The following is an 18515-nucleotide window of genomic DNA, read 5'->3' on the forward strand; positions in this document are numbered from 1 at the left end:
GGCCCTGTGTCTTAATCTTGGCTCAACCTTTAGGAGTTAGGTCACCTTTAGCAAGTCTCCTGGACTCTCTGGGTCTGCTGCTTCTATAAAATCGAAATAATATACCCCACATTTACTTTTGGGATTACTGGAAGGCTTTGTAACCATATAAACAAGTTTCTGTTTCCATGGGATAAGCCAATAAGGCCCCTTAACACAGTCCTCCTGTTTCTTTTTCCTCCTCCTCCCTTCCTACTCTATTTCGGGTTCTGTCTTCCCACACCCAGCTATTCCTAGTACCTTCCCTTACATGCACCTTATCTTACTGCTGCATTACAGAAAAGTCTAAGGATAAACACAAATAGTCTTTTTCCGCCCTAAGGTAGGGCAAAGGGTTAATAGAATCAAGAGGTAAAGTCTGTAAAAACCATTTTTCCACATTTTTTCATCCTGCAATCGCTGTCTATAAAATGAGCCAACTTGCTGAAGGAGACGCCAAGAAATCACAATTTCAGGACTGCCATGAAGAATGAGTATTCAACTCCTTATCAGAGACCTTTAACCCTTATACAATAATGTATCCATGCAGGTCACCCTACACTGCCTCTACTTTGAAGTCTGCAGCAGAATCACTTTTTTTTTTTTTTAATCACTAATTTTTAAACTGTGGTCTTTACGGCTCAGATCTGGGAGTGGACATTGACCTTTCTTATTTAAACCATTGCCCACAGATAACACATAATTTCTAGCTGAATCCTTTAGTCCCAATATCCCCTCTTTTCACTGCCCTGACTTCCCTCTCAGGTGAGGTTCAGGAAGATGGTTATCTAGAGGGCACAGGTTCTGGGTTCAAATTACTTGGGTGCAAACATGAAATCCAGTACTCTGAGGCTGGGCCTCAACTTATCCGCAAAACGAGGATGATTCGTATCTCAGAGAGTTGAAGATTAAGCAGCTTTAAGTAAACTTCTAAACACTTGATCCGGACACAATAAATGGGGCTACCAGAACTATCTTTCCAGCATTCCCACCTGCAAATGCCTTAGGCGTCTCTGAGAATTTGGTCTCCGAGACCTTCCAGAGCATCCATAACTTAAACCCTGCTCTGCTGTCGTTCAGGACGTCTCAATAGTAAATGAACCTGCTGGCTCCCAATCCAGCCAAACCAGGAGATAGGCTGAGGCTTCAGACTGCCTCGCAGATGCTCCATGGCACTTGACGGCAAGTGCTAAAAAGAGGTGATTTAAAACAAGATTTCCTCGGACTTAAAGCTTAAGTACCGGGTTGCGACCCTACTCTCCGCAGGACACAAGCGGAGGGGCGCGGCCCTAAGGTACACGCCGGAGGGGCGTGGTCATGGGCACGCGCGCGCGCCCAGGGGCGGGTCCTTTTCAGCACCCACCGAGGCGCCGGCCCCCTGACGCGCTGCGTGGAATCCAAATCCCACGGCCGGCGTCGTTACTCTGCGCATGTGTAGCTGCTGGGGGCTGGCCGGAGGAAAGCAGAATTTCAGGGAAAGAACGATCGGGACGGGGAGGACGGGGAGGGCGGGGCAGAAGACGGAAGAGTTGAAATCAGCTGACTGGGTCTCGTGACAGCCTGGGTGGTGGCGACGCAGGCGTATTAGAGCGCGCTCGCTCAAAGCCTGAGCGAAGATGGCGGCCTCCAGAGTGAAACTCTGAGAGGCAGAGGGAGGAGGCGGAGGGGGCGGGGAGGCAGCGCCGCGGCGGCACCAGGAACCCGCGGCAGCGGAGCTGCAGGGCCCCGGCGGGGGAAAGGGGAAGTGGTGAGGGTGAGGAGGCCGGAGGGCGCCTCATCCCACTCTGGAAGCTGAGCCGGCGGCGGGAGGAGCTAGGGCTGGAGCCTCTCCAGCCTCCCGCGAAGGTAAAGCCGACTCCGGGCACAGGGCTCTGGGGCTCTGCCTTACTCCCTTCCCACGCCGTGGGGACTTTGTGGGGCTCAGGGCAGGGAAAACGGGGTGGTCTTGGCTGCTGCAGCCTGCAGCTGCTAAGGAAGCAGATTACCCTTCCCCCAGGCTGCTGGTCTGGTTCCTTTCGTTGGACGCCCCCCCGGCTTTGAGTGACACTAGCTCAGGGCGCTGCCCTGTCCAGCCCCACCCCTTTTTTTGCCTGTTTTATACCTAGTACGCTCCTCCACTCGCCTTAACATATCCTTACCCCACAGGCTCTTCATTCCCTTGTGGGTTCCGCCCTCGGGATTCCCTTCCAGTCTCCTAGTCTGAGCACCCTTCCTGCTGGATGCCGGCAACTCTTGTTTCCTTGGGTCAGCGACCCTCCTTCCGAACAAGTCCTGCAGACTGACTTTCTTTGCTTTGTTTCGTTTTGTTAGGAAATGAGCATCCGCGTCGTCTGTTCTCCAGTACTTTTTCTAAAATCATTTTCTCCCCTAAGGCTTTTCCTTCCTGCAAGGCAGCTTATTCACGTGGCCTTTCCTCCGCTGCTGTGATTTTACCTTTGAATGTGGCCTTTGGAGTGGGTGAAGTAGGACTTAGACGCTCAGTGAAGTGGCTGTTAATCGCTTGATACTTAACTATGCTTAAGAGTGCCTTCCCTTAAATTTTCTCCTTTTGTAGCGTGTTCCGTTAACCACTTTTGTCTTAAGATTGTTTCCTGTGTCCGTTGCTTAGAGGGGGGAAAAAAGTAAAGATTTCACCCTAATGTGGCGGTGGTCTCCCAAAGTAATTATTTCTCATTTTCCCTCTGCTTTTCCCTTTTACATTATTCTGATTTCCCTCAAAAAGGAGGTTCTGTACCTGATGCTGTTGCGTCCTCTATGAAGGGCTTTATAGTGTACAGTTATGTTGAGCCTTTTGTAATATAGTGTCTTGGGAAAAAAGTAGAAGTTCAGGACCTGCCCCCAGTAATTCTTTCTTACTATATTTTCTTTCTCAGTTTATGGACTTGATAGGTTTCTAGGTTTGAAACTACTGCCTGCAGGGAAAATTACAGTGGTAAGGTTTTATAATATATTACCAGTACTTTGAGTTTATGGGAGTATGAAACAGAATTTGCCTTAAAAAAATAAATTTATAGAAACCACTTGTCAGAAATTCGGTATCCAGAACACAGTTCTTTGATTTTTGGAAAGTACTTTATTGGCTTATCTATCATATAACGTAAAACCTTGTTCACATTTTGTGTAATGTGAAACGCTTTTTAAGCTACTATATCTCAAACTTGGCTTGTGCTATTAGTATCACAATGCATTCAGGCAACACACGTCCTTGTGTAGAAATTATTACATTATACTCCTTGTTTGAAAACAGGAAGTAGAACATATTAAGGGAGGAAAAGAGGAGTCAGAGGATTATTAAGAAATAAGAATGTAAAGAACCTTAAGGCTAGAGTTCAGTTCATGGAAAATATCAGCATTTGTATTCCACTGAGAGGCAATGAATATTCCTCTTTTTCTAAAGTGGTAGTAATAAATAGTCTAAAATATATTAATGTTATATATTGTTAACAAGCTTAGTTGTAAACAAAATACTTAAGCTAAAAAATAAAATATTATTAATAAGTGAATGAATTATTTGGAATAATTTAACTTTATCCACAAATAAATAGAAGATGGTTGCCTTGCCCAGGTGGACTGTAACAATACTGGCTTTATTAAATTTGTTAAAAGGTTGATAGTGGAGTCCGGTTCTCAATAGGTCCCAAATTAGGGTTGAAATTGAAAAGATGTGTTTTAACTAATTTGGCTTCATTCCTCAACCAGTTCTGTTTACACAGGTGAATTTGAGGTTTCTGCTACACATACCTTTCCCCTGCATCTGATTGAGGTACTTTAAATTAGTAATTGAAACAAGGCTGTGCAGATAAACTGCAGCACAAACTTGGTTGCTACAAATAGGTTTTGGCCTAAATGTTCACTGTAAAACATGACAGTAGTTAAAGGGGAGTTATTAATATTTTGAAAGAGTTCCTTGAGTCAGTGTTTCTCAACTTTATTAGACCCAATAAAGGCTCCCTTTTTATAAAAAATAATTAGTAACACCTTCTTTGCTATCTTTAGTTTATAAATAATGTAACTACCTCTGGCTTTGGCCCTGAGACAAAAAAGAAGCTTTGCTCTCACTTCTGCAACAAAAAAAGACCTACACTACAAATTCATGACTGTTTTGAAATCTGTTAAAGAGTCCACAGAGCAAAACCAGTGGCTGAAAATTTGAGAGACAGTGCTTACAGAGAGTAGATGTCAATTTCTGTTTACCGTCTTCAGACACAACTGGACAAAAAGCATGATGAAAGCTGAATGCACAATCTTGCAAACTCTTATCCACAAACCTCCCTGGGTCTACTAGAAAAGACTGGAAAGAACCCTGCGTGAGTCTGCTGTGCACATTGGGAGGGAGAGGAACAGCAACAGAACTTTTAAGAGGGTCAAGAAACTGCTGTGATTCTTCCCCTCTGCCTCTTCTATGGAAAAAAGCTTTAATCTCTGGGGAGAAGGGTATCTCTGTTGGCCCCATTGGTGAACATTCAGGGGGTAGATGAGAAGTGGGAGAGAATCTTATGCCTGGAGGAGGGGCCCTGAGCCCAAAACTGCAGCCGGGAGTGGTCAACAGAACCGAGAATGCTGTCCTCCTGAGATTCAGGAACACAGTGTTTGACTTAGACTTAATCAGAACATCAGACTGTATCCCCCACCCCCAACCCCCTGCCACCAAGCTAAGAAGCTTTCAGTAACAAGTAACCCACAAAATACTACTAGGAAAGGAACAAGATTATGCAAAGAGGCACAACACAAAGAAACAGGCATTGCTCTAGTAAACCATCGCCCACCAGAGAGACAAACTGTTCTGCAGATTCATGAAGGCTGTAATACACTGAGGATAACTATGGCAAAAACAAATCATAAACTAAGTCCAACTCCTAACCAGATTAACACAAACCCTTCACCAGAGGCCTCACAAAGAACAGGCGTGCTCATTTCCAGTCATAAAAATTACCTCAATCTCCACTCCTACACAACATGTCCAGCTTTTAACCAAAAATTATGAGGCCCATGAAAAAAACTCCCAAGAGAAAGAGCAGTCATCATTATACATTTTTTAAAAAGATAGGAGCTTAAAAAGAACTGTTTTGTACATGTTAAATACTATAATAATGACATTTTGCCTTGAAAAAGTTTGAGCAAACAATGCAGTGAGCATTGGATGGAGTTACAGTTTCTGAATTACTGTGAAGTAGTAGAAGGAAAAAAAGTTATAAGATGGAGTGGAAAATTAGTAACATATATGTGAATGTATGTGGTTCGTTGACCACCTGAAGTGTGTGTGTGTATTTTGTGAATTCCTGCATGACTCAGTTGAGTTGGGTACAATTTTCTGCGTTCACTTAGTGTTGGGATAGAATCACTATAAGCAAATGTGACATTTTCATCATGCTCAAATTGTTCAGTAATACACCAATCCTGTTAAAATTCACATGATCAAGAAAGCATTATAGCAGAATTGACTATATGCATTTCAATATGTAAATAGTTAAGTATGATTATACCAAAATACACAAAGGACATGTCAGAGGCTTGTATCTTTACATGGAATCATTTTGAGATTTTTTTTTGTGTGTGTGAGACAATTTCGCTCTGTCACCCAGGCTGGAGTGCAGTGGCACGATCTCGGCTCACTGCAACCTCTGCCTCAGCCTCCTGAATAGCTGGGACTACAGGCGCTTGCCACCACGCTGGGCTGATTTTTTTTTTTTTTTTTTTTCTGTATTTTTAGGAGACAGTTTCACCATGTTGCCCAGGCTGGTCTCGAACTCCTGACCTCAAGTGATCCACCCACCCAGGCCTCCCAAAGTGCTGGGATTACAGGTGTGAGCCACCATGCCTGGCCCATTTTGATTTTTGACAGAAATGTTGATGTCTACAGATTTGTCACATTGGTGACTCAAATACCACAATTGAGATTATTAGCATTGTCAGAAAAGAACAGGGTTAATAAAGTATAATCTCTTAATTTACATTGTAGCCACATTCCTGGAAAAATCTCTGTATATTAAACCCTGCAAAATGTACTTGGTGAGTTATATATAAAACAATTAGAGTCTGGGATTCATTCATTATAAATAGGTTTTTGCCTACATGACTAACCAACTAACCATTTGGACTTCTGGACTTTTTTCTTTTTCTTTTTTTTTTTTTTCAGACCTCACTCTGTTGCCCAGGCTGGAGTGCAGTGACACGATCATAGCTCACTGTAGCCCTGATCTCCTGGGCTCAAGCGATCCTCCCACCTTAGCCTCCTTAGTATCTGGAGCCATAGGCACGCCATGCCCAGCTAACTTTTTTTTATTATTATTATTTTTAGTAGAGACGAGGTCTCACTATGTTGCCCAGGCTAGTCTCAAACTTCTGAGCTCAAGCAATCCTCCCACCTCAGCCTCTCAGAATGCTGGGATTACAGGTGTGAGCCACCATACCTGGCTCACTTGGACACTTGAAAGTCGTATGGTGTGGATGGTACTTATCTTTGGGACTGTAATGTATGTTGAATATCTAGTCTCATCCACTAAATGCTAGTAGTGCTCCCAGTCATAGTGCCTCAGATGGGATGGCATCCTAGCCCAACCATTACTTTAGTTCAAAATTTTAATCAGTGGTTTTCAACATATTTTTTCTGTTTCAGCAGTGTTCACGTACCCAGCATATGCCAATTTATAACACTTCTTGTTATGTGGAGTGATTCTTAATCATAGGAACTCCTTTGAGAGTAACTGAGTTAGATTTCTTTGTAACAAATAGTTTAAACCAACATGGTTATGATCATCTTTGCTAATTTAAGATAGTTACCTGTGCAAAGGTACATTTAGGTGTGGTTCAGTCAATAAAACCATATAGCTTGCTAGTAATTCTTTTCAGATGCTCTTTATTCAATAGTCGACATATGGGAGTTTTACTTGTACTTTCATGGACTACTTGTGAAAAAGAGTGAGCTTTAAAGTCAGTGGAATTTTACAGTTTAAGCACTCAAGTTGCCCTTAGAAGAACACTGCCTAGTCACATATTTAGCACATGCCCAGTGGTAATATCTCTTTGCAATGGATTAATAAGAGTTTGATATTTTGATTATCAGATAGAAAACAAAACCCCTAAAGCAATCCAGAATTATTTTAGCTGGGTGCACAATAATCACACTTGTAATCCCAGCACTTGGAAGGCTGAGGCAGGAGGATCACTCGAGGCCAGGAGTTCCAACCTAGCTTGAGCAACCCCGTCTCATCAAAAAATGAAATAACTAGCTGGCTGTGGTGACGTGTGCTCGGGAGGCTGAGGCAGGAGGATTGCTTGAACCCAGGAGACCGAGATTACAGTGAGCTATGATTGTGTTGCTGCATTTCAGTCTGGGTGACAAAGGAAGACCCTGTCTCTTAAAAAAAATTATTTCGATGCTTTGATTTTTGCCAGCTCTAGTTGCCACAACTTAATGGAAGGGTTGGTGAGGTTATGAATGGAGGAGATGTTCTCTAATATTTCATGTATTCTGTAATACATTTAAACGCTTATACATGGTGTTCTCACTTTTATTGTATTCCTTAGTCATCTAAGGCTATGGCGTTTCTCTCCTCAAACTTCTAGTCAAGCTACAGAATGTATTTTGAATGTTTATCAAATCTTAGAGCAGATAAGCCATTTTCCCCCCAAATTTTAGCGCTAATGGGCTTAATTTTAAAAGTGAAACTTTGCTTTTTTAAGATAATTTGGTAGTGTTCTATAAACTGTAAAGCACTACAGAAGAGGTAGGAATAATAGGGATATTTCAGAACTAAACTAGAAATGTATGTTTTTGCTATTTTGTATTGAGTGAAGGGGAAATTGTAGCAAATTAAACTTTTGTCTTTTAATAGTATAAAAAGAACAGTGTTTGGGTTTTCAGGATGCTTTCTGTAAAACTGTCTTCAAGTTGTATGTGTTAAAAGCTTAGGAAATTTAGTCCCGCATTATGCATTTACTGTAATGATAGGAAAAACAGCAACAAGTTAAAATATGGCTGCTAAAAATTTCTTTTGCCCATTTCAGGGCCTGTTTACCATAGTAGAGCATGATTATTAAGTGCCTTAATAAGCTGATAAGCTTAATAAGTTGATAAGCTGAAGACCTTACAGAAATAGTATAGTTTGTTCTTGCATAAGCCAGGTTATGCTTCAAAGATAAAATGAAATAGAAATTAGGTCTATAAAGTTACAATAATGTGTATAAACTAAAAATATGTAAATGATCAATAGCAATGATTTCAAAGCATTGCTTAAGTGAACATGTTTCTGTAAAGAAAGCTTTCAGGTGAGTATTTTAAGGCATTTTTAAGCTTTGGAAAGGGAAGGGTCATAGTAATACATCTTTCACAGAAAATTTGAATTTTTTTAACAACAGATAAACTTTTGTTTTGTTAGAAATACAAATTATTCCCCTCAGATGAAATGAGCATACGTGTGATAGAAATAGAAGAGACAGGTCTCTTTTCAATACTTGATTTATACTGTTGAATAGAATAGGTCAAAAAAATTAACTGCTATGGTAAGTATGCTTGTCACCTCCTCCCATTAAGTGTTTCTTCAGATTTAGGGGTTGCTTTTGAATTTTTCTTGCCCTGTATTTCATTAATATATACTCAGTTTGTAATAGAAAGGAATCAAGTTTTTAAAAACAATGGTGGAGATCTCATATTATTTCAGCTACCCTATGGTAGTGAAACCAGTTAAAAGTTGATTATGATGTGACAGTACAATCACTTCACTTTAAAATATCTGGGCAATTATTTGAAGATATGATTATCAGATGAAATTTGATATTACCGCTGGCTTTTTTTATTCTTCAACGACATCTATCTCTGAAGGTATCGGGTTCTTCAGTAAGTTAAGGAAGGCTAAGATGGTAGGTACTAAAATCTTTGTGATGTATTTATGGTTTGTTTTAAGATTCCTGTTGGTATCATACATATTACACATACTGATTTGTTGTTCATTTAGAAGAAAATGCTTTTACCTGTACTTGAGTCATATATTAAAATGAAGCTAAAATTTAAAAATAGGGTTAAAGTTCATATGGCAGTTTCCCCCATACACAGCACATTCTATCTAAACAGTTTAGTTGTAGCTATTTAATCTGGGTAAAAATTAACATTCTGTTAGCCATTTATATTTTTTACCGTTTGTTTGAAACCAAACTAATCTAGTGCTATGATTTACTCAGATTTTGAATCCAGTTACAAACAAACCTAGATCCTCAAGAAGCCAATATAAGATATTCTCTCTATTACTCTTATTAGTTATTTTTTCAAAAGGTTAGTCTTTCCATGGTTCTCCTTACTACCCCTCCCTTTTTGGTAAGATATAGCTGTAGGAAGTATTACGTTCATAAATTAGTTCCTATGATGTGAATGTCTGCTACATTTTAAGTGTGGTTTTGGAATGTAGCATTGTTTCTGTTGTAGGAGAGTTTGATCAGAAAAGGCAAACTCCACAATTTTCACCCAACATATTGTAAACATTTTCACCTACAGCCAGGTTGAAAGAACTTTACATTAGATACCCACATGCCCACCTAAAGGTTTTCACATTAACATTTTACTGTACTTGCTTTATCACAGATCTGTCCATCTTTCCATCAATCCATCTTATTTTTTATGCATTTCAAAACAAATTCACATTTTTAATTAATTACTTGAGGGCAGAGCTAATGAAAGTAAGTTCCGTTCTTGCATTTTACAGACTCAAAATGGGAAAATTAGTAGCTTACCTGTTCTCTGCAAGTTGTCATATTTGTGTAAAAATTACTTACAGTTGATCATGCTAAATACGTGCTTTAAACAGGTGACTAGCCTGATTAATGCCAATCCTTCTTTCACTAGTGTATTTTTTTCTAAGTGTATTCATTCATCCCTAGTTAAATGAGTGTTCTGTTTGTGTTTTTGCTTAACACAAGCCATGTGTATATACTTAACTTTGCTGTGTGTGAATTTTTTTGCTTATAGCTTGACCGTAATTGGCTTGAGTGTCTGTGGTGTTGAGTCCCTTCATCTTGCTTTTGTTCTTAGTGTCAACTTGATGTAGGCTTCTTCTCACTGGACTCCCAAATCCTGTGGTTTTCTGTCAAAATTATGTGTCTTCTAAAAGATCATTCTCATTTTAACCATAAATGATCTTAAATGGTTTGCCAGTATTACTGCCAGGAATAAATTAGAGAATGCAAGAATATTGTGTTGTTCGAAAGCATGATGCAGTAGTATTCATTGAGAGAGGTGAATCTAGCCAAAATGCCTGTGTTGCCCTGAATTTGACTTTTTAACCCGTAGGACAGTTCTATAAAAAGAACAAACAGAAGTTTCTTTGGTGGTGTAATTTAGGATATAGCATGAAAACAAGTGAAGCTGACTCGCAAAAATTGGAGATGCTTTCAATGCAATTTAATTACAAAAGGCATGTAAATTTGATTTTTCCTCATCAGAAAGAATCATGGGTCTTTGAGAATTTGAAATATGGAACACAATTGCAGGAATGAAGGAGATGAAATTTAAGTGACGTTAGTTTGAGCAGATAAATTCCTGCTATTTCGAATAGCCTCTAAACAACTGGCAGAATGGCAAATGCTAGTGATACAGCTGCTACCAAGATCTCATTCAAGATCCCATTTAACTGTTTACATTTTTTAGTTGGACAGTTTATGGTTGTTTATAGCACGTGCTTATACATGACTGTTACTGATATTACCTGCTTGATACTTGAGCTTCTGATACTATAAATTTTACAGATTTTTTTCATCATAAATAGTGGAAATCAATGGTTGCTTAAGAGTTTTTGCCTATAAGTGATGATTTTTTTGAATCACTTTTAGAGCTTATTAATGTACAGAGGAAATATTGACTGGAGATTAAATTTATTTTGGGAAGTTTTTTTTTTCCTTGAAAGTTTCTCAAGCCATAGTTAATTTGTAGCCATCAAACATAAATTTAAAAATATTAGGTTGGATACATGTAAGGAAACGGTTCTAACAACTGAAATTTCAAATACCTAAGTGGGGAATATTAAAAATGTAGTAAATAAGATTGACTTGTAATAGTATTTTGTAGGAATAAAGTTGAAATAAAAGACAAGCTTAAGTGTTGGGTTATAGTTGACAAGATGATTTTTAAAAATTTCATCTATCCTGATTATCTTGGTGTTTATATATACGTGTGTGTGTGAGTATGTGTGTGTGTGTGTGTGTGTGTGTGTGTGTGTGTGTATATATATATATATTTTTTTTTTTTTTTTTTTTTTTTGAGACAGGGTCTGACTCTGTCACCCAGGCTGGAGTGCAGTGGCAAGATGAGGGCTCGCTCACTGCAGCCTCAGCCTCCCAGGCTCAAGTGGTCCTCTCACCTCAGCCCCCCAAGTAGCTGGGACTATAGGCCTGTGCCATGACACCCAGCTAATTTTTTGTATTTTTAGTAGAGACAGGGTTTTGCCATGTTGCCTGGGCTGGTCTTGAACTCCTGGACTCAAGCGATCTGCCTGCATTGGCCTCCCAAAGTGCTGGGACTACAGGCGTGAGCCACCGCACCCAGCAATATTTTTTTCTTTTAAAAAAGGTTTTATGGGAAACATAAATTGTAACAATAAAATAATAATGACAGTAACAATAATAAATGGCACCCTCATGTGCATCATTCAGTTTAAGAAATATATATTGTTATAGTTATTTTTGAATGGTTAAGTAAAACTGAATGCTGATTAAATCAATAGAACACTGTACTTTTGAAGGTGAACATTCTAGGTGATATCTATTGCATACTAGAAGGATTGAAATTAATAAAAGATTTAGAGAAAATCAAGTAATTTAATAGAATTTCCCCCCAAAATGCTGTATTAGGTACAAGAGCTGGTAAGTTCTTGAAAATAAGATATAATAGAATTACCCAAAATGACTTCTTTTTTTGGGTTATCTCATTTAGTCCTCACCATAGCCCTTCGGGACAGTTATTCCTATTTTATAGACGTACTATAATTCAGATAAATTCAGAAACTTTTGTTCAAAGTTACGCAGCCAGTAAATGGCAGTTATAAAAATTCTCCAGCTTTATCTTGGTAATAAATAGATTATTAACATCACTTTAATGGAATGTTAATGTAGCCTGTTGTGCTAGTTTCTAGTTAACGTATAGCATGTGGAATGGCAGCTCTGTGATCAGTGCCGTAGGGAGGTATTCCAGGGTCTTCCCAGATTGAATGATACCTGACTACTGTACTTGGAGGACCTCTAGACTTGTCTTCACTCATTTGCCAATTATTATCTTGAAATTATTCTACCTCTCACTTTGAATGATATATAGTTGGTACATTTTCTGATCTTTGTGCATTGCCATTACCTTCATTAGCGAGTTACCTGCATGTCTAAAAGTATCTTCGTGGTCTAAAAGAGTTAATGCAGTTTCCAGACCACTTGCCATTCATTGGCTGAAATGACTTTATCAAACAGTAGTTAAGATTTTACTGAGAATGTAAAATAGATTTACCTGAAAATGTGGATGGGCTAATATTACACTGCCGGGAAATAGATCTCAGCCTCAGATCTCATTTATCTGGTTATCTTATCTTTTTTTCATCTAAAATTTATATTTAAATAGAGATGGGGGTCTTGCCATGTTGCCCAGGCTGGTCTCAAACTCCTGGACTCAAGTGATCCTCCCACAGTAGCCTCCCAAAGTGCTAGGATTACAGGCATGAGACATGGTGCCTAGCCAATCTGGTTATTTTAAAAGCTCGATGTTGGTTAGAGTAATTGAACTCTCTTTAAAGAGTATCCTGACATCATATATTGGTAACAAATTTTTGTCATTGTATGTTTGTTTTGAACACTTTGTCAAGAAATGTCCTACCCCCCCCAGACGGAGTCCTGCTCTGTCAGCCCGGATGGAGCGCAGTGGTGCCATCTCGGCTCACTGCAACCTCTGCCTCCTGGATTCAAACAATTCTCCTGCCTCAGCCTCCCAAGTAGCTGGGATTACAGGCATTCTCCACCACGCCTGGCTAATTTTTGTATTTTTAGTAGAGACGGGGTTTCACCATGTTAGCCAGGCTGGTCTCAAACTCCTGACCTTGTAATCTGTCCACCTCGGCCTCCCAAAGTGCCAGGATTACAGGCGTGAGCTACGGCGCCCAGCCAAAAAATGTTTTTTAAGCTTATATAAAGAAGGAAATATTTTGAAAGTTTATTTATAGATGATAGAATATTTCAGCTTTGGAGACTTCTTTTATTTCTTTTGTCCTATGTTGAATATGGTAATTTGTTTTACTGCTTAAAATTGTAGATTTCGAAGTTATTTCTAACAAGTATCATCTGTCCAGATGAAGATAATAACTGAAACTAATTCTGAATTATTCCAGGAATTTGCAGTCAAATGATACATCTGTAATTACATGGTCAGGGTGAAGTTTTTTTTTTTCCTTAAAGTTGAGGGAAGGTATTAAAGTTTAGGTTAAGAACCTAGGGTGTAGAAGTTAAGGAGGTTAGTCCAAAGTCTGGCCCAATCGCTTACCAGCTGTGTTACCTTAGAAAAGTGATTTATCAGTTTTCTTGTCAATAAAATGAGAGTCATACCTGTACTGCAGTGTTGTTATGGGGGCAAAATGAAATAAATGCATGGTAAATGCATAGGCTGAACACCAACATGTGATGAGTATTCAATATAAGTTGTTTAATAATTTCAGGACATGTCATAAATTTTCAGATTAGAGTCACCTTGCTTCCCCACCTTTATTAAAGGCAGTCTTCAATGGAGTTTTAAAATGGAAAAGCATTATCCTGATTTCCATTTTGAGGTTAGGCAGATGGTAATATAGCATTGAATTATTCCACTATTTCTGGGGTTGACCTGGCTAGTTAGTGGGGTGTCGCTTCCCTCCCTTACCTCTCAGATATACCCTTACATAAATATAACGTAGTTGAAGGCAGGCTTTTCAAATAGAGGAGCAATTTTCTTCCATAAAAAGCCCATTTTACTAGCCTTTTATTGGATTCAGAGTAAAACATCACTTGTTGCTTTCTTAAATATTAGAGACAGAAAATTATCAGGTGTGCAAATATTGGACATAGGAACTTGTACTGATGATATGAACTTCCAGAGAACTGAAGTACTGCTACTTTCCTCCTACACTAGTTTTCTGTCAGCATTCTAATCTGCATCAGGAATACAATATTTATTCTAATAGGCCAGGTCATTGGTAGTTTACTTTTATCTTAATGTGTTAGATCTTCTCATACTCCTTTTATCTGTCCTAATCTAAGGACTCTTGGAGTCTGGTGCTTTCATCATCTTCAGGTTTATAGACCTTCAAAAGCCTTCTTGATGTAAAGTTATTTAATTCATGTCCCAAAAGGTCTGTTGGAGTTCTATAACCCCAAATCAGTGGTACCTATGAGGTCATTCTTTAGGTGTTTATTTTTTAAATTATTTAAAAAACTTATTTAATAATTCTTATATTTCTTTTGTTATTATGAGATTATTTTGTTCTTATTCCCCCCTATGGGTTTATTAGGGATCTTTATTCCTTCTGGGTCATGCCCTGTGTTTTTTATGGTTGTCATTTAAAAATCTTTATTTTTCTCTGCCTTTCATTTTAATTTTTAGATCCTTAATTTTATCAACCAGTCTCCACTCAACACATTTTCTTGTTTCTCAGTTTTCCCAAGATAGGCCCTTGGTACAGAGTCAGTTATTCCAATATCTTAAGTTATAGACTAGGAATACAAACCCCATTCTTCAGTATCAGCCATTCACCTTTTCTATCTGCCTTTCTCTTCCATTGTTCCACTCTTCAGTTATATAGCGGAAAAATATCTGTACACCTATATATATCTCTCTCTCCCTTTTTTGGTGAGTCTTCAGAGATACTGCCCAGGTTTCTTTTCAGCAATATCATTTACTGCAAAAGATTCAGAAGGCAGGGATAATGCTTACTGGGTTTAATAAATCTTAGTTGGGTGCTTTGGTCATCCCAGGTATGAAATCCAGAAACAGACAAACAAAACACCATACCAACTGTCAGGACTACATTTAGCTGTCCCTATACTCACTAGCGGGAAGATGTTAGTTGACTGTAAGAAATTTCTTCTTTCTGGTAACAATAAAAGCTTCTTTAAACTTGGTGTTACTTGTGGTTCCTTTTGTTATTTTTCAAAGCATGAATTGCTGATGCCTTTCCAGAAGGTTTGACAAAACCCTATTTGGGAGTCCCTGTGAGAGCATCAGGTTTGAAGTAGATATCAGAATTGCCCATGTATTTGCTGAATTTTATTCCTTAACTCAAATACTTATTTTTGAGCACCTGTTTTGTATCAGGCACTCTTGTGGCCTCTGTAGAAACAATAGTGAGCTGAACAGACAAAACTACCTCTCTCTGGATATTCCAGTAGAATTAGGTGAATAATAAATTGCACATTAGAATGTGGAAAGTGCTATGGGGGAAAAACAGGAGTAAGAGGAATACGGTAGAATGAGGAGGAGGGTGGTTACAATTTAAGTAGAATGAGGAAGAGGGTGGTTACAATTTAAAACAAGATGTTTAGGGTCGGCATCATTGGAAAGGTGACATTTGAACACAGATTTGAAGGAGATAGAGGTATAAGCCATATAAATATTCCAGGAGGTGAGCGTTCTATGTAGAGTACAAAGGCTCTCGATAATTGGTAATACAAAAACAAGCAGGACGAATGAAGACAGCAATTTCAAAATAAGGGTATCTTTAAAAAAATGTTTTTACCACTCAGGTATATACCTAAGAGAAATGAGTATGTATGTTCACACAAAAACTCATATATGCTTGTTCATAGTTGTATTATTCATAATAGCCAAAAGGTAGAAACAACACCCGTGTCCATCAATTGATGAATGGATAAAATAGGTATATCCATATACCAGAATATTATTTGGCAGTATGGACCAGCATAAGCAAACCCATAGTGACAAAGTAGATTAGTGGCTGCTAGGTGCTGAGGCTGAGGTATAATGGGGGGTGACCGCTAACAGAGTTTCTTACTGGGGTGATGCAAGTGTTCCGAAAATAGTGGTGATGGTTGCAGAACTCTAAATATACTAAAAATCACCAAATTGTATACTTTTTAAAAGAGTGAATTTGTGGTATGTGAATTATGTCTCAAGCCGTTATAAAAATTTTTTTTCTGAAAAGTTTTTTCTAATTATGTAAAAAATACTTGCTGACTTAGTATTCACAGTATAAAAAGGTATAAAGCAAGCTTAAAGAATTCCAGCTATTCAGTTTGTATTAGCACTTTGGTGTATTTTCTACAATTTTTTTTGTTTTTGTTTTTGTTTTTTTTTTTTTTGGGGTGGGGGGGACAGAGTCTTGCTCTGTTACCCAGGCTGGAGTGCGGTGGTGCGATCTCGGCGCACTGCAACCTCCACCTCCCGGGTTCAAGAGATTCCCCTGCCTCAGCCTCCCGGGTAGCTGGGATTACAGGCGTCTGCCACCACGCCCGGCTGATTTTTTAGTATTTTTAGTAGAGATGGGGTTTCACCATGTTGGCCAGGCTGGTCTCTAACTTCTGACCTCAGGTGATCCACCCACGTCAGCCTCCCAAAATGCTAGGATTACAGGCATGAGCCACCGCTCCCGGCCTCTACAATATTTTTTAGAGTGCGTTTCGAACTATTAAGGCAAGGGAGAAGTAGCTAAGTCACAAAAGAAATAACCATATTTAACTTTTATTCAAAATGAAGTAAGTGATACAGTATTTTCAAAACCTATCAGTCTTTCATTAGCAGCCAGTTCCAACAATTTATCCTGTAAAATTAGCTAAGTTTACCTTTTTTAGATGAAATAAATGGATTCTGGATTTTATATACTAGGTTACAGTCAATGAATATTGTACATAATGTGGTTTCATTGCATGTGACTGTTAGGAGGCTGATTCCATGAGTGAGTCATCACACAGATTCAACAATCTTGATCTGTTCTATATCCTGTTCAACCAGAGGAGTCCATTAATCAAACCGCCATAGAAGTTTCTAAACACTTAATCTCAATTTCTTTACTTTCCTTGATGTGGCTTGGAAACAAACCATTTGCAACTATGCTTTGAGTGGCACTGTTCTGGAATATTCATAAAGTGGAATAGCATATAACCTTAAAAATAATTTTCTTATAGAATAATTACATGGGGAAAGGTTAACATTCTTTGCAAACAGGTTAAGCAGTACAAATGGCAATCTTGTTTAAGGATTTTTCTAAATATAAAAAGGAAGGCTAAAATGATTATCTTCAGATACAAGGACGAATGATGATTTGCTTTCTGAACATTTTAGATTTCTTACTGTGGACCTATATCACTTTTATAATGAGGAAATTGTTTTATTTTTAGAAACAGAATCTCACTCTGTCACTCAGGCTGGAGTACAGTGGCACAATCATAGCTCAGGGTAGCCTCATACTCCTGGGTTTAAGTGATCCTCCCACCTCAGCCTCAGAATAATACCACACTACTCAATAGTGCTATTCAGCCCTTCTCTTCTGAAAAGTAGCTAGGAGTGTAGGCATATGCTACCATGCCCTGTTAACTTATTTTTTGAGAGATAACGTCTCACTATGTTGTCTAGGCTGGTCTCAAACTCCTGGTCTCAAGCGATCCTCCCACCTCAGCCTCAGAATGGCTGGGGTTATAGGCATGAGCCACTGTGCCAGCGAGAAAATTATTTTTAAATTGCCTTATTTATAGTAGGTCCCCTTTGAAGTGGTAGTGTCAGCAAAATGGCCAGCACTTAGTAGCTCACCAAAAAACTTTTGGAATTGGTTTGACTCTTGGAAAATGTGTTTAGGTATCCATTGTGTGCCATGGCATTATTTGGCAATGTCAGATTTAAAGCTTTATTTATTTGACATTTTAAAAATTCTGTACACTGGGGATGTTGATAGAGGTCATTTCTGGTCCTCAAGAAACACAGTCCAGTGTGGGAGAGAGTTGGACAATCACAATATGGTGCTAAAGGTTATGATAAAGAGTTGAATAGACCAGTCCCTGTCTTTAAAAACCTTATGGTCTTGACCAGGCGCTGTGGCTCATGCCTGTAATCCCAGCACTTTGGGAGGCCGAGGCGGGAGGATCATGAGGTCAGGAGATCGAGACCATCCTCGCTACAGTGAAATCCCGTCTCTACTAAAAATACAAAAAATTAGCTGGGCGTGGTGGCAGGCGTCTGTAGTCCCAGCTACTCTGGAGGCTGAGGAAGGAGAATGGCGTGAACGCGGGAGGCGGAGCTTGCAGTGAGCCGAGATCGCGCCACTGCACTCCAGCCTGGGCGACAGTGCGAGACTCCATCTCAAAAAAAAAAAACAAAAAACAAAAAAATTAGCCGGGCGTGGTGGCGGGCACCTGTAGTCCCAGCTACTTGGGAGACTGAGGCAGGAGAATGGCATGAACCCAGGAGGCGGAGCTTGCAGTGAGCAGAGATCGTGCCACTGCACTCCAGCCTGGGCGGCAGAGCGAGACTCCATCTCAAAAAAAAAAACAAACAAAAA

General features: G+C 39.2%; 1 protein-coding gene across 3 annotated transcripts in view; it reads left to right on the forward strand.

Annotated features, from left to right (window-relative positions):
- Positions 1 to 1603: 1603 nt before the first annotated feature.
- DNAJC13 (DnaJ heat shock protein family (Hsp40) member C13) overlaps positions 1604 to 18515 on the forward strand; it is a 119236-nt gene continuing 102324 nt past the window's right edge. For 2 of the 3 annotated variants that reach the window (XM_008976110.6, XM_003822516.6), the window contains exon 1: positions 1604 to 1863. The gene's annotated coding sequence lies outside the window, so the exon portion shown is untranslated. The remainder of the gene's footprint in view (positions 1864 to 18515) is intronic. The other variant, XR_004670727.3, reaches the window with a different exon arrangement.

This window comes from Pan paniscus, chromosome 2 (genome assembly GCF_029289425.2).
Source record: "Pan paniscus chromosome 2, NHGRI_mPanPan1-v2.0_pri, whole genome shotgun sequence".
NCBI lineage: Eukaryota > Metazoa > Chordata > Mammalia > Primates > Hominidae > Pan > Pan paniscus.